This window comes from Gossypium arboreum, chromosome 4 (genome assembly GCF_025698485.1).
Source record: "Gossypium arboreum isolate Shixiya-1 chromosome 4, ASM2569848v2, whole genome shotgun sequence".
Taxonomy (NCBI): Eukaryota; Viridiplantae; Streptophyta; class Magnoliopsida; order Malvales; family Malvaceae; genus Gossypium; species Gossypium arboreum.
This window is the reverse complement of record NC_069073.1, coordinates 87,055,539-87,073,040: the sequence shown is the minus strand read 5'-3', so window position 1 is coordinate 87,073,040 and position 17,502 is coordinate 87,055,539. Positions and strand designations below refer to the sequence as shown.

Genomic DNA, 17,502 nt, shown 5'->3' with positions numbered 1-17,502 from the left:
ATGTCACCGACCGAGCTAAAAGAGTTGAAAGCACAGTTGCATGAGCTAACGGATAAAGGTTTGGCAAGGCCAAGTTTTTCGCCTTGGGGTGCTCCCGTATTATTTGTAAAAAAGAAAGATGGTTCAATGAGGCTATGTATAGATTATCGGCAACTGAACAAGGTAACTATTAAGAATAAGTATCCTTTGCCAAGGTTCAATGATTTGTTCGACCAATTGAGGGGAGCCACTATATTCTCTAAGATAGACCTGAGATCTTGCTACTATCAGTTGCGAGTTAAGGAATTGGATGTGCCTAAGACGGCTTTTAAAACAATGTATGGTCACTACGAATTTCTTGTCATTTCGTTTGGGTTAACAAATGCACTGGCCGTATTTATGGACCTAATGAATACGATATTTCAGCCATACTTAGAGAAGTTTGTCGTTGTGTTCATTGATGACATTTTGATTTCTTCCAAGGATGAGATAAAGCATGCAAAGCATTTGAGGACCGTGTTGCAGACTTTACGGGAAAAGCAATTGTATGCTAAATTTAGCAAGAGTGAGTTTTGGCTCCAAGAAGTAGGGTTTTTGGGTCATACTGTTTCAGGTGATGGCATCCGAGTTGATACAAGTAAGATCTCTAAAATCGTTGAACGGAAACCACCTAAAAATGTAACCGAAGTTAGAAGCTTTTTGGGCTTAGCCGGTTACTACCAAAGATTTGTGAAAGGATTCTCCATGATAGCGACTCCAATGACGAGGCTGTTACAGAAAGACGTTAAGTTTAAATGGACAGAGAAGTGCCAATAGAGTTCTGAAAAGTTGAAAACATTGTTGACTGAAGCTCCAGTTTTAGTATTGCCTGAGTCAGAAAAAGAGTTTGTGGTCTACAGTAATGCATCCTTAAATGGACTGGGTTGTGTATTTACGCAGGATGGCCAGGTGATAGCCTATGCTTTGCAGCAGTTGAAGCCACACGAGAAGAATTATCTGATGCATGACTTAGAACTTGGCACCATTGTTTTTGCCTTGAAAATCTGGAGGCATTACTTATAGGGTGTGACTTTTTGTATATTCACAGACCACAAGAGTTTGAAGTATTTAATGACTCAAAAAGAATTGAATCTGAGACAGTGGAGATGGTTAGACTTAATTAAAGATTACGAACTGATCATCAATTATCATCCAAGAAAGGCGAATGTGGTTGCCGACGCTTTAAGTAGAAAATCTTTGATTGCATTAAGGACCATGAACAATCGATCGGCGTTGTTTGATGATGGTTCGGTCTTGGCAGAGTTAAGGGTCAGGCCGACATTTCTTCAGGAAATCTATGATGCTCAGACTAATGATAGTGTCCTGCAGGCTAAGAGAGCTCAATGTGAGTCGGACATTGAATCATATTTTCAGATTGGTCCTGATGGATGTTTGATGTTCAGAGACAGAGTTTGCGTACTGAGGAATGATGAAATTATTCAGAAGAAACACATGATAGCCATTTTTCCATTCATCCGGGAAGAACCAAGATGTACAATAATTTGAAGAACATGTACTGGTGGGACGGCATGAAAAGAGACATCTCTGAATTTGTATCGAAATACTTGATATGTCAGCAAGTCAAAGCTGAATATTAAGTACCTTCTGGTTTACTACAGCCTGTGATGGTCCCTGAATGGAAATGGGACAGAATCACTATCGACTTCATGATAGGATTACCATTAACCCTAAAAAAGAAAGATGCTATATGGTTTGTGGTTGATAAGTTGACAAAGTCGGCTCATTTTATTCTTGTAAGGACAGATTATTCACTTGACAAGTTGGCCGACTTGTATATATCTGAGATTGTGAGATTACACAGGGTACCACAATTGATTATTTCAAATAAAGATCCAAGATTCAATTCGAGATTCTGGAAGAAGTTACAAGAAGCCTTGGGTACAAAGTTGAGCTTTAGTACAGCTTTCCACCCGCAGACTGATAGTCAGTCTGAGCAGACTATTCAGATTCTGGAGGATATGTTGCGATGTTGCATCCTTGAATTTCAGGGTAGCTGGGAAAAATATCTGTCATTGGTAGAGTTTGCCTACAACAATAGTTTTTAAACGAGTTTGAAGATGGCACCTTATGAGGCCTTGTATGGCAGAAAGTGCCAAACTCCATTGTATTGGATAGAACTCAAGGAGAGTCAGATTCACAGAGTTGATCTGATCAAGGAAACTAAAGAAAAGGTTAAAGTGATACGTGACTATTTAAAAGCGGCATTGGATAGGCAAAAGTCATATGCTGATTTGAAAAGAAAAGAGATTGAATTTCAAGTTGGAGATACAGTATTCTTGAAAGTATCTCCATGGAAAAAGGTATTGAGATTTGGCTGGAAAGGCAAACTAAGTCCGCGATTTATCGGGCCATACGAGATCACTGAAAGATTGGACTGTTAGCCTCTCGTTTAGCATTGTCACCTGAACTGGAAAAGATTCATGATGTGTTCCATGTATCCATGTTAAGACGATATCGATCAGACCCCTCTCATGTGATTTTACCGACGGAGATTGAAATTAGACTGGACATGACTTCTGGTAAGGAACCAGTCAAAATTTTGGCTCGTAATCTTAAACAACTGAGAAATAAAGATGTGGCTTTGGTGAAAGTTTTATGGCATCGACATGGTGTCGAAGAGGCTACATGTACACCGGAAGAAACCATGAGAAGCCAATATCCGCACCTATTTACCAGTAAGACTTTCGAGGACGAAAGTCCCTAAAAGGGGGAGAAATGTAACATCCCAAAATAGGGCCTAGTCAGAACAGTGGTTTAAGGACCACAAATCTAATGTTGAAATATTTATTTTATGATTATTACGAGGTCTAGAATATGAGTATATGGATGTGTTAAAGTTTTATGGAGAAATTCTATAAGTAAGGTGTCCAATTGGAAAATAAGGACCAAATTGAATAAAGTGCAAAACTTGGATTCTAGAAGCAATTTGTATGAAATTGGTTTAGATTATTAATTAGAAGGTCTTAAAGAGAAATTTTCCCAATTTATAAGTTTTTGGACAAAAATGGGCATGTATGGATAAAATTTTCAAGAAAAGGCTTAAGGGCATTTTGATCATTTGGCTAATTAATGAAACAAAATGGGAAAATAAAGGCAAAAATCAGCCATTCATCTCCCTCATCTAGCCGAATTCCTCAAGCCCTCCATAGCTAGGGTTTTCAACATTTTCAAGCTCAATAGTAAGTGCTCCCAATCTCCATTTTTAATGTTCTTTGTATTTTTGAAATCTCGGTAGCTTACTCTCTCCATTTCTACCTATATTTTGAGTTAGGGTTCATATTTGCAAAATGAACCATGTGTGACACATTTATTCTTTGATGTTTTAGGGAGCAATATGAGAGTTGGATGAACACACATCTTTTCTTAGGTGATTTTCAAGAAAAACCCCTAAAAGGACCTTTTGCAAAAGGTGTACAATATATGGTAGAAATGTGAAATAATGGAAAGATGTGGGCTACCATAAGAGGGAAAAATATTCGGCTAGGCTTGGGCAAGGTGGAAATTGCATGCATTTCATTATACGAGCCTAGGGACTAAATCGTAAATAATGTGAAAGGTTAGGGGCAAAACAGTCATTTTGTCCGGGGGTGAAATTTAGACTCAAAAAGAATAATGTGAGGTATTTATGATTCATTTCTATTGTTATAAACCCCGAGGAACAAATTCCGAAGGTCGATCGAGGAAAACAAAAGGTTTCAAAATAACCAAGACGCAAAGCCGAAACATATACCAAGTAAGTTCGAATAACTTAAAGTAAACTCATAATATATCTAATTACATGTTTTATGAATGTATGAATATTGCCTTTGATGATGGCATGAAAGTCCATGAAATGTGTTATTAACAATGACATTATGATAAATGTCCCGGTTGAGGTTAAATAAGAAGTCCGATAAGTAAACCATAATTTACATGTGACTTGAGATCCTGCATGTGTTGCAAAAAATATTTAGCCAGGACGGGTAATTCGTTGATCTCAAATGTAGAAAGGATCAAGCCCAGACGGGTGTTCCTTGTGTAATCGAGCCTCTTGAAGAATATGTGTGCATTGTGGATTTAGCCCGGACGGGTAATCCGATTAGGGTCTGAATTTAGCCTGGACTGGTAATTCAGATCGGAGCTCATTGAGGGTGTTTGTCGCTATAAGGGATTTAGCCTGGACTGGTAATCCCGTCATCACCTTACGAGTTTACATTACGAGGGATTTAGCCTGGACTGGTAATCCTGCCGTAAGATGTGAGGTTCGTGGGAGTGCATACATAAGATGATCGCTCTTATGATTTGACGGTAATTGGATAATCCATCGAGATTTTCGAGAAACTAAATGGGATTAACATGAGACATAAAAATGAAAATGATGAATGAAGAGCTCATCTAAGACAAATTACATGGTGTATTGTTATGGGACTAACTTGTTGATTGAGTGCATGTGATAGGGAAATTATTTCATGCTTGTTGGTCTCATTGCTTAATATGGATGTACGCTAATAAATCAGTAAGTTTACTTTCCAGTTATTCGAGCTTACTAAGCATGTAAATGCTTACCCCTCTCTTTTCCCTGTCTTACAGAGCTAGTGGACTCACAAAGATTGGGAGACGGTTGGAGAGTCAACACACTATCATCTTGTCTAGCTTTGGTATAATGATACTTTTACTATGTTCAATGGCATGTATAGGGCTTTTGTTTATGTTGTAATATGTACCATTTTATTAGCTAATATAAAGGCTTGTATGGTATACATGTCCATATGCACATGGCCATGGGATTTGGCTCATTTTGTTATAAGGTATGACCTACAAAGTTATGCATATTTGTATTCAAATGTTATTGTGATGAATGAACATGGCGTATCACAAGTAGGTACACTTGTAATGTGACCAAATCACATGGGATGACTAGGCCATAATTGGCAATGAGTTATATTAATGAGCCAATTTTGAATGTGTATAAAGCATAGACATCCTTGATACAAGACAAATAACCTAATATGTGTGAAACCGATGAAATGAGGTTTACATGCAATGAGGTTTATTAAGGTCTTAAGTGTATAATTAGGCCCTGTTATGTATTATGAAAACTATAAGTGAGAATGGATGTTAGAAGGTGACCAAAGGCTTGGAAAATAGCCTAACAAGGTCCACACGGGTAGACATATGGGCGTGTGTCTAGGCCGTGTGTGACACACCAACCACTCCATGGGCGTGTGGTATGGTCGTGTGTCCCCTGCACCTAAAATTTTAAGTCAGAATGCATGGTAGTAAACACACGGTTAGAGACACGGCCATGTGTCTCAACCGTGTGAAGGACATGGCCTAACACACGATCCTGTGTCTTAGCCGTGTGCCCCTAAATGCATGCTGATGTTATAAACAGAATGCTCAAGTTTTTGGACATGGGCTACCACACGGGCATGTCTAGGCCGTATGAAGGACACAGAATGGAGACACGGGCGTGTGCTTGGCCGTGTGAAAACCCTTGTAGGTTCAAAGTAGAAAATAACTTCAATTATTTCCACACGGGTAGGGACATGGGCGTGGCCCAAAGCACACAGGCGTGTGCTATGTCTCCACACGGGCGTGTGAGATACTAACCTAGGATTTTCCTTGAAATTTTCATAAGTTCCAATTTGGTCCTAAATCTTTTTTAATTTTTTACTTGGGCCTCGTAGGCCCATAACAGTAACACCAAGATATTATTGGATTAGTTTCAAACTGGAACGAAATTTTATAACCTGTATTTCCCGAAAATGTTTGAGTACATGCTTGGTAATGCCTCGTACCTGGTCCAGGTCTCGAGTACAGGTAATGGGTGTTACAGAGCACATGTCCGTGTCCCAACCCGTGTCTGACCTCGTGTAACTCTCTGACTTGGGTCACACGGCCAACACACACGCCCGTGTGGCTAGCCCGTGTGCCCTAAAAATTTCCATACACGCCAGTGTGCCAGGCCGTGTGCTATGCTGTGCCAAACCTGTAAGGTATTCTGACTTATGCTACACAGCCAAGTCACATGCCCGTGTGTGTGGCCGTGTGGAGCATACTGACTTGGTTTCAAATTCAACACCAGAGGACACATGGCTATATAACATGACCGTGTGTCACAAAAGGTTGAGACACACGCTCGTGTGGACAAAAAATAAGGTATTTACCAAGCCAATTTGCCACACTAAATACATGTACCTACACCACAATTCAAAGGTACCAACATAAGGCATAATAGGCATAAAATCAATCTCATAACAAGCATATTCCATACCATTACATTACCCATTAATACAAATCACAAACTACCACAATATGCCATCTAATTTTATACTTAATTCACATATACGATTCAATTAACTCTACATTCCCAAATATGCATCTTTTAACTTTATTTCACAAACAAATCCATGTCCAAAAATCATCCACAACCATCAACCAATTCATTACAGAAGGCATAAACATAAATATATATACAAGTTTCAACCATACCAAAATAACCGCAAATAAGCAATTACTCAAAGCTATATATACAAACCAAAACATATACATTTCCAACCCAATTCAATTGGCGAAAATCATTACCAAAACATAAACAACTTGACATAAAGACCCTATCATGCCAAATTGTAACACCCCTTACCCGTATCCGACGCCGGGACAGGGTTCAAGGCATTAATGGACTTAAACATGAACATTCATACAAAACCGAGCCATAAATTTTTTTCCAAATTAAAAACTTTTCAATCACATGCAAATTGTCCCTTATAAGGGCCTACGAGGCCTGAAACATGCATTGGAGATGGTTCGAGACTAAACTGAGAACTTTAGAAAACTCAGAAAATTTTTCATACTTTGGATAGTCACATGCCCGTATGGGTAGGCCATGTGGTCATACACACGCCTGTGTGGCTTGGGACATGCCCATGTCCTTAGTCTGTATAACTCTTTGTTTATGATGTCATGCACAAATTAGGGTCACACGGCCAAGTCACACGCCCATATCTCAGGGTCGTGTCCTTCACACGGCTAAGACACATGGCCGTGTCTCTGCCTGTGTGGCTAAGAAAATGGCTATTTACCACGCCATTTGACACCCTCATTTGCACACTCACATACAAACTTTCAATGGCACTTAACATGGCACAATTAAGCTACCAATATAACAATAATCAAGGCTTAAACATATCAAAACAATTATTTACTGTTCATAACAAAAATGTCCACTTGAGTTATAGTCACTAAATTATTTATATCTTGAGCTACAGAACTCTAAATTAAGATCCACTTGATTTTTATGAAACTAGACTGAAATATATTCCTACCATAAAATTTTCAGAATTTATGGTTTAGCCAATAAGTACAGTTAATTCTTAAAATTCATCCCTATTTTGTTATTTGACAGTTTCAACCTTTCTTCACTAAAAATTAATTATCTCTTAGTACGGGATTCATATGATGTTCCTAGTTGTTTCTTCTAAAAATAGACTCATTAATACAAATTTGAACCCCCAAGTATTTTTATACAATTTTTAATGGAATTATTTTGCTTACAGCGTTTCTTTTATGTAAAACTAGAGTCAATAGGCTTTAATTTCATATTTTATTCAACCTCTAATTTTATTTCCACAAATTTTGGTGATTTTTCAAAGTTATACTACTATTGCTGTCCAAAACTGTTTTAATGCTAATTTTACTCCATCATGATTCCCTTGTACTAACTTTCATTAACATACCATTATAAACCACATCACACAATGACATTGGCATAGGCGTATGAGTAATTAATATACTTGCAACCCATTAGCCAATATAAGCAAATTTTTATGGCTACGTAGCAAATAAAATCCTTATTCATGACAAGCCAATACATTTGGCCATATCATAATGACACATACACAAAATGACTAAGTCCCTATACATGCCATAGACTTAACATACTTACATTCACTTATAACCCAAATGATAAATTGATAGTGTGATAGAATCTCCGACGATCTCCAAACTGAGCTAGTCGAATAAACCTATGAGAGGTGGGAAAGAAAGGGGGTAAGCTTCATAGCTTAGTAAGTTCACATGCAAATAAAAGCAACTTAAAAGAACATTAATCAATCATTTAACATAGTGAACATAATCTTGCATTTTATCAAATCTCTTAAACTTATTCTTCATATACCTATACACATGTTCTTACCACAAGTTCATCATATCTCATGTCATTCTCATTAGTTCGATGTACATACCTGTGCCCACTTGCACATAATAACTTACTTTCTCATCTTTGACGTATTCATCAAGATTACTCATTGAACTTCCTTTAGAACTACCCGTTGAACACTCAAAATACTATCAGATACATCAAAAGCAGTGCCTCATATGTAGCTAATGCTACTTCATATCTCAGACCACATGTTGCTCGCTTACAAGCTACTCATGGGACTGCTCATACAGGCTATCAGGTATCCGCAACACATGCTGGACTACCTCGCCATTAATATCATATACGAGACCAGTACCTGGACGCCAAAATATGTTTCATACATATCATGAACTCAGACCACAACTCAATGAGTTCGGATGTCACATATATCATGAACTTATATACAACTCAATGAGTTCAGATTACATAATTCCTAGTGACATGTCACTTTTATCCTAAACTATTCCTAAAGTTCAAATGGGATTCTTCGATACCATATTTCCATTGAGCTTGCTCGTAATGTCGATTTCAATACTCATAGCACCAATCACATAATCATGGAATTGTCAAGCATAATTCATAATACAATAAACACATGATACAACATCACATTAAATATGTATGTACTTACCATCCATATAATATCCCGATTAGGGCCTAGTCAGAATAGTGGTTTCGAGACCATAAATCTGAAATAGAAATAATTATTTTATGATTCTCATGAGGTCTATGATATGATTGCATGCTTGTGTGAAAGTTTGATGCAGAAATTCTATGCATAAAATGTCCAATTGGATTTTAGGGACCAAATTGAATAAGATGCAAAACTTGCATTCTAGAAGATTTAAGCATGAAATTGCTTTAGATTATGAATTAGAGGGTCCTACTTAGTAATTTGACCAATTTCTATAATTTTGGACAAAAATGGATATGCATAGGAAAATTTTGAAAGAAAGACACTAAGGGCATTTTGGTTATTTGGTAATTAAAAGAATAAAAAGGGAAAATTAAAGCAAAAATGTGTCCATCTTCTCCAAGTGCTAGTCGAATTTCTCAATAGCCATAGCTATGGTTTTGTTCAACATTTCCAAGCTTGATTGTAAGTGCTCCCTAGCCCCGTTTTTAATGTTCTTTGTATTTTTGAAGTCTTTGAAGCATTATCTACCCATTTTTTGCTATATTTTGAGCTAGGGTTCAAGTATGAAATTTTTCCCATGTGTAACATGCATGTATTTTTTTGATTAATGGAGGAATATGAATGTTTGATGCACGATAAACATCTTTTACCAGGCGATTTTTAGTGAAAACACCACCGAAATACCCTCGGTTTGTAAAATTACCGAAATACCCCTGGGTTGTAAGATTATCGAAATACCCCCGATTTGTAAAATTACAAAAATACCCCTAGTTTGTAAAATTACTAAAATACCCCTATAGGGTAAAATGATTGTTCTGCCCTTATGGGTAAATGACCAACTTAAGCTATGAATTTAATTGATATGACTGTGATAATATGACTGTGTTTTAATTGACTTGACGGTGTTTGTACGACTGATATGCTTTTAATATATGTTTAAATGATTGCTACTGAGCATGGTCGTTTTGCATACACGTGTGATGATTGAGCATGACCTACACGACATATTGCATGGGTTTGTTACATTGATACGGAGGAAGTTCTGATAGGATTGCATGGGTCGCACGAGACGACTGTGGATCCAGTATTGATCAGTTAAGGTCACACGGGTCTTACGAGACGACTGTGGACTATTCTGTTAAGGTTGCACGGGTTGCACGAGATGATTGTGGACTATTCTATTAAGGTCGCACGGGTCACGCGAGACAACCGTGGACCTACCGATGGCTTTAAGCCACTTGATCTGATTATGGCTCTGTGCCATTCTGAAGATGGCTCTGTGCCATCCCTATTATGGCTCTGTGCCATCTTGATCATGGTTTTGTACCGATCATATTACCTTTACTAATAGCTCTGTGCCGATCATACTACAACTACTGATGGCTTTGTGCCATCCTGTTTATAGCTTATTGCTATCATATTTATGGCTCTTAGCTATTTTGTTACTAGCAGCCTTGCTATGATACTGTTACTGGTAGCCCTGCTACGTTACTATTACTGGTAGCTTTGCTGCGATATTGGTGTGCTGGCTGGATGGGTCGATGTTATCCTCACATGGTGTGTTGGTTGGTACGGGTGGTTTATTGGTTGGATTGGGATGGGTTGCATAATTGCACTGTTGCATTCCTGTTACTGACACTGTTACTGTATTGGGCTTAGACCCACATATATGTGGCCTCTGATTCTGTAATGGGATCTGGCCCAGACTGCTTCTATATACTGTTTATATGATTGACTGTTTTTATATGAGGAGGAGATTACACATTGAGTTTTCGTAAACTCACGCCGTTTTTAACTGTACAGGTAGTCCCCAGCGTTAGGCGGATCGGTGCTGCGAGGCACTCGGAGATGGCCACATGACTGCTCCTTCTGCTACGTTAAATTGCTTATTCGTATTTTTAATTTTGGATTTCTGGTTTGTAATAAGACCATTTGTGGGATTTACTTTTAAATGGGCTTTTGATTACTCACCCTAAATTGCTAGTCTAGGAAAAGACGAGTTTCAAACCGATTACTGTTTTCAGAAACATATGTTTTAAACTTCTTTAATTTATATTAGCTTCCACAACTAAAATAGATTTTCAACGAAATTAATAACGTTTTAAAAGTGATTAACTTTTCAATGAACCACGTTTTAAAATTAAATGAACACAAACTGAGACTTTACACAAGTTTTAAATAGCAAGAAAGGTTTTTCAATGAAATCACGATTTCGAAGAACACTTCAATATGACACCACCAGATTCGGCCATAACTTCTAGGCTGGGTTTGGGGTGTTACAGAATAAACCAAAAGGCATTCGCTTAAAAGAAAACGTACTGTATTGAAAAGTAAAGGTTGTTTTATGTTGGTCCTTCAGAGCTACAACTATTTGGTTATATCCTGAATAGCCATCGAAAAATAATAGAATTCATTACCTGCCAGTTGATCTAACATTTGATCCATAAAAAAATAATCAAAAATAGTCCTTTCGAGTGGCTTTATGTAATACCCCCTAACCCTTATCCATCCCCGGAAAAGGATTACGGGGCATTACCAGTCAATACAGTTCAATTATGGTCATTAATTAAAATAATTGTTTACACTTATCATAAAATTAACATATCATCCCTTTAGTGGGCCTTCAAAGCCCAATATGAACGTTAAAATCATTTTGGGACTAATTTAAAATCACTACAAATTTTTCAAACAATTTCAAAATTTTCCTTATGAACAGTACTCACACACCCGTGTGGATTGCCCGTGTGACTCACACGGCCATGTCACAAGATCACACGGCCATGTTGCTAGGTTACATGGCAGTGTTGAGAGCCCGTGTAACTCTCTGACTTGAAAGTATTAATGTGCAGTTTTCACACAGCCAGTCCACACGCCCTGTGCTAGGCCGTGTGGACTCAAAATGAGCATTAAATAACAAATTTACCAGCCCTGTAGCTTAATATACCAAATATTCCAATAATCATTCACTCAATTACTTTAAATCTCATTCAAACCAGCTTAGAACATGTCAAATTAGATATTTTATGTGCCTATATGATGAATCATTTTAAGTATTTCACACACATTTTCAAATAGTTCAAATTCATAATAATTAAGCCAATTCCTACCATATACCATTACCAAATCTAAAATTTACTTATTTCACTTTTACATTCATAATTCAAAATGACACTCATATGAATATGATATCCTAGATACATGCCATTACCAATAAATAATATACCTTTCCACTTAGAGTTCGGCATTGGCCTGGGATACTGATCCAATGATTTGACTTTAACTTATCCTGTGCACGGAAACAAACTATACGCTGAGTATGAACTTAGTGGTATTTCTATAATCCGAATACTTAATAATACGAAAATATAACATTCACTTAAAATCATATAACAATCACAATTATATAATTTTTCAATTCATAGATAAATCCTTTATAATTCAATCAATTCTTTCATCTACTAACCCGTATAATTTTCCACAATATGTTCACAATTCACTTGAACAATAATTTAATTCACTTATATCCCATTTAGTGTTACATAATTCATGTGTTTCAATCATGTTTCAGTTCATTGTTCAATATCAATAAATAATATTCAACAATTCACATTTCAATTAGTAATCCATTTAATTCCAAGCTCAATATCAATCAATATTTTTCAATATCAATCAATTTATCAATATCATTCAGTTACAATCTATTATTCAACAGCAATCAGTTATTCAGTAACAATCAATTATTCAGTAACAGTCAATTATTCAGTACCTTTATTCACCCCTATTAACATGACTCGGACATTGACGGATACACGGATCCCTGAACACTTCCAATCCTATGGCATGCCAACTATATCCGACCTATACCGTTAATAGGGTTTTAATAAATTTCCAATATTCAATCAATACACATTTAAATTTAATCACATAAATTTGTAATTCAATACAATTCACTTTACTTTTCATTAATATACACTCAAATTTCACAATAATCACCTATTCTTATTTATTTCATCGATTCCCAATCAATTTAATTTTCAATATAACATACATTCATTTCCACATCAATCACATATATCCATATAAATTCAATAAATTTCTCACATACCAAATCAATCCATTTCAATTGTAAAAGTCAATACAAATAATTCTCACCTTAATTATTTACCATAACATTTAATCAAAATACAACAATTAAAAATTAAATTCACTTTTCAATTTCAAACAATGTTCACTCCAATTCAAATAATCATTTCAATGCACTTACCATACATATTAAATAATAATTTCAACAATTAAATATTAAGTTTGGATTATAGAAATACAAACCGTAAATTCCGAGCTAACCCTCGTTGACTTTGCCTTTTCCTTCCTTAGCTAAGGTTTTCTGGAATAACATTAGCTACAAAAATTAAAACAATTTTCATAATCATTAATACAATACTAATTTACATTTAATATATGAATATCTTATTCAATTTCTACTTTAATTTCAATTTTAATCTTAACTAAATTCACTTACTTTTCTATCTCAATTCATATTTTGTTTCTATTCAGTTTTCAACCAAACTTAGACATAACTATCTAAATTTCATCATAAAACCCTAATCTAAAACTTCTTACAATTTAGTCCCTACTATGTAAAACTAGTAGCGTCTTTTACAATTTAATCCTTTAATCAATTCTAACTAAAATTTCTATCAATTAAACCCCTAATTCGTATTTTTGTTCAACATGAACAATATTTGAAAACCTATGAACTTCCAAAATATTAACTTAATTTCATCAAAACCTTGTTTTAAAACTTCAAAAACATCAAAATTAAAAGAAAATGTCTTAATTGACTTACCTATTTAAGTTCCAAACTTTAAAATCCATATTTCTCCCTTTTCTTTTCTTTTTTTCTTTCCCTTCTCTGTTTTCGAATGATTCTGTTCCTTTATGCTTTGTTTTATTTCATTTTATTTTACTTTTGTTTATTATTTTATAATAAATATTATTATTTCTTAAATAATAAGTAAATAAATAAGTATATTACAATTGTATGTATATGATTTATTACACTTGTATTTTACTATCACCTTACATTTGTCAACTTATTAATTTATTCATTAATATAATAATATAATATCAATTAATTAAATAATAATAATAAATATAATAAATATTTATTTAATAAACAAATACATATATTACAAATGTTCATATATACATTGTTACATTTGTATATTATCATCACCATCCACTTGTCAAAATTTTAATTTATTTATCCTATAAAATCTTATGAAATAATTATTCTAAATTAATTTAATATAATTTATTACTAATATATAATACATTTTACACTTAAAATCTAAGTAAAAATCGTAGATTTTTACTTCATCTATTATTAACTTATGCTAAATGGCATATTTCCATTTTGGTCCTTTTTACTTTCTATTAATCTATAATTCAACTTTTACCCCTTATTCAATTTAGTCTTTTTTTTTCCTAATTACCCTTAATTCACCTATCCACAATCTAATTATCCCCACAATTAACTTCGTAAATATTTCTAATAAATATTTTCGAATCCATTTTTCAGAAACAGAAACCCAAAAATACACTTTTCGTTAACCGTAAAATTTGAGTCGTTACACTTTATTCAATTTTCTGTAATCAATACAGATTCTCCAACTAGTAATAGTTCTCGTTGGAATCAACTCGTTACACTCATTTTCAACAATTGTGATTCCACCTTTCTTCAGCACAGACTGCATCGGATTTACCCACGAACTATCTGAAATAAGATAGATGGTTCCTACATCTAACCATTTGATCATTTCCTAGCCTCCTTTGCCCATCAATTCGAGCTCCTTCACCTTCTTCTAAAATAATTTTGTGCATACAAAAAGAAGGGCTTATACGTTGAATATCAGCTATGGTCCAACCAATTGCTTCCTTAAATTTCTTTAGAACAATAATTAGTTGCTCCTCTTGATCTTTCATCAGTTCTGCTGAAACAATCACAAGCAAAGTAGAACAGTCACCTAAATAAATGTATTTCAAATGGGAAGGAAGTACCTTTAGTTTGAGTTTAGGTGGTTCTTCAATTGACAACTTGGTTTGCACAAATTCTCTAACTTCTAACTCCAACGGTTCAAACCTTGTGGATTGAATAAAATTTCTCATATTGGCTTCCATCAAAGCCATGTTTTCTACACCTTCTTCATATTCCAAAGGGTCAAGATCTAAGGCTTTCTCCAATGGATCTTCTTCAAAATTGTTTTCCATAGAAACTAAGGTTTCTATCTCTTTCATAACTAAACACTCTTCTGCCGGATCAGAAAATTTCATTAGTTTAAGAATGTTAAAAGTTACCTGATCGTCTTGAACTCGCATGGTGAGTTCACCTTTCTACACATCAATTAACGGTCTTTTTGTGGCTAAGAAAGGTCTCCCAAGGATGATCGGCACTTCCTTATTTGCTTCACAATCTAAGACAACAAAATTAGTAGGAAAATAAATTTATCGACTCTTACTAAAACATCCTCGATCTTTCCTTCAGGATATGCTAAAGATCGATTCGCTAGCTGAAGTGTCATAGTTGTAGGTCTTACTTCACCTATCCCTAGCATCTTGAAAATAGCTTAGGCATCAAGTTGATACTCACTCCTAAGTTATACAAAGCTTTACCACAGTAAGATTCACCAATGTTACAAGGTATAGTAAAGCTTCCTAGGTCTTTCAATTTCGGTGGCAGTTTGTTCTGCAGGAATGCACTGCACTAATTTGTCAAGGAAACAGTCTCATACTCCTTTAGTCGTTTCTTCTTGGATAGTATATCCTTCATAAACTTCACATAATTTGGCATATGTTCTAAAGCCTCCACCAATGAAATATTGATGTGTAACTGCTTCAGAACATCTAAAAACTTCTTGAATTACACCTCATGTTTCTGTTTGTGTTGCTACAATCTTTGCGGATATGGAGGTGATGGAACTTTTGGTTGAACCAGATAACTCTTTTGAGTAGGTAAATCTGCATCTAAAGAAGATGTTAGAGTATCCGAATTCACTAAGTTAAGATTTACCTTGTCAATCTTTGCAGATTCTATCTCTTTTGGTATAGGAATTTCAATAATTGGTTAATTCTTCTCAACGGGCTTATCTTCAAAATCAATCAATCGGGGTTCTAGAATTTTACCACTTCGAAAAGCCACTTCCTTGATATGTTCTTTACCCAAATTTCTTGGATTCTTAGTATCACTCGGCAAGGTTCCTTGCAGTCTATTACGAAGCTTTGTAGCTAAATGACCCATTTGGTTTTCCTAATTTTTTAATGTTGCTACTTGGCTTTGGATCAAAGCGTCATTCTTTACCATGTACACTTTCAACAAGTTCTCCAAACTATTTGATTCCTCAGCTTAAGGTGGTTTTAGAGCTTGCTGATTAAACCCTTGAGATTGGTTGGGTCTCTGCTGCAAGAAGTTATTGTTTGGTCCATTTCATTAGTTGCTCCAAGAAAAATTAGGATGATTACACCATGAAGGATTGTAGAAGTTGGACTGGGGTCCTTGTCCACTCCTATTTTGATGTTGGTTCCCTACATAGTACATTGACTCGAGATTTGATGGACAATTCTCAAAAGAATGACCTCCTCCACAATACGTACAGGAAACTACTTCAAACTAACTTGGTGGCTGAGCTGCAAAATGATTAGCACTATTAGTGGTAAACTGTTTAACATAGAGGAAGTAGAATATACCTTAGCTGATAATGAAGTGAGGGCATCAACTTCATGAACTCCGACTACACGTCTTTTTGAAACTGTTCAATTTGTTGGCCATTGATAATTATTACTCGCGATCCTTTCGATGATCTCATAAGTCTTATTATAAGACTTAGACAAAATTATACCATTCGTAGAAGCATCTACCATCAATCTTGTATGTGCATTGAGACTATTATATAATGTCTCCAATTGGATACAATAAGGAATCCTATGATGAGGACACTTATGAAGTAACTCCTTGAATCACTCCCCAGACTCATACAAAGACTCGTCATCCAATTGTTGGAAAGTTGTAATCTCGTTCCTTAACTTAGCGTTTTTGCTAGGCGAGAAATACTTAACCAAAAATCTCTCTACTAATTCTTGTCATGTAAATATGGAACTTGGTGGCAATGAATTGAGCCATGCTCGTGCTCGATCTCTTACCAAGTACGGAAACAACTTCAAATTCAGTACGTCTTCAGTCACACCGGCTCTCTTGAATAAATCACTCACCTCCATAAGCAATCGAAGGTGGAGATGTGGATCTTTCGTGGGCATACCACTGAATTGGCCCACCGTTTGGAGCATTTGAAACATCACTGGTTTCAATTCAAATTGGGTTGCCTCAATATCTGGCCTTCTAATTCCTGGATTTAACTCATTAAAAAGTGGCACAACATATTGTTTGATGCATTGATCCCTATCATCGGCAATTAGGATGGGATTTCGTACATGATCAGCTTTATTACCTTGGTCTTGATTCTGATTTCCAAGTCCATCTCTACTTGTCTTTGAGCTATTCATTCAAGTCTTCTTTGTCTGAAAGTTTGCTCAATTTTAGGGTCTACAGGGAGTAAATCGATAATCCGATCTATACTCATAAACACCTTAA

General features: G+C 35.5%; 1 non-coding gene across 1 annotated transcript; it reads left to right on the top strand.

Annotated features, from left to right (window-relative positions):
- The first annotated feature begins 16,833 nt into the window (after positions 1-16,833).
- Positions 16,834-16,940, top strand: LOC128292316 (small nucleolar RNA R71). Its single transcript, XR_008282301.1, has one exon. It is a non-coding gene; the product is annotated as a small nucleolar RNA R71 (small nucleolar RNA).
- Positions 16,941-17,502: the final 562 nt, after the last annotated feature.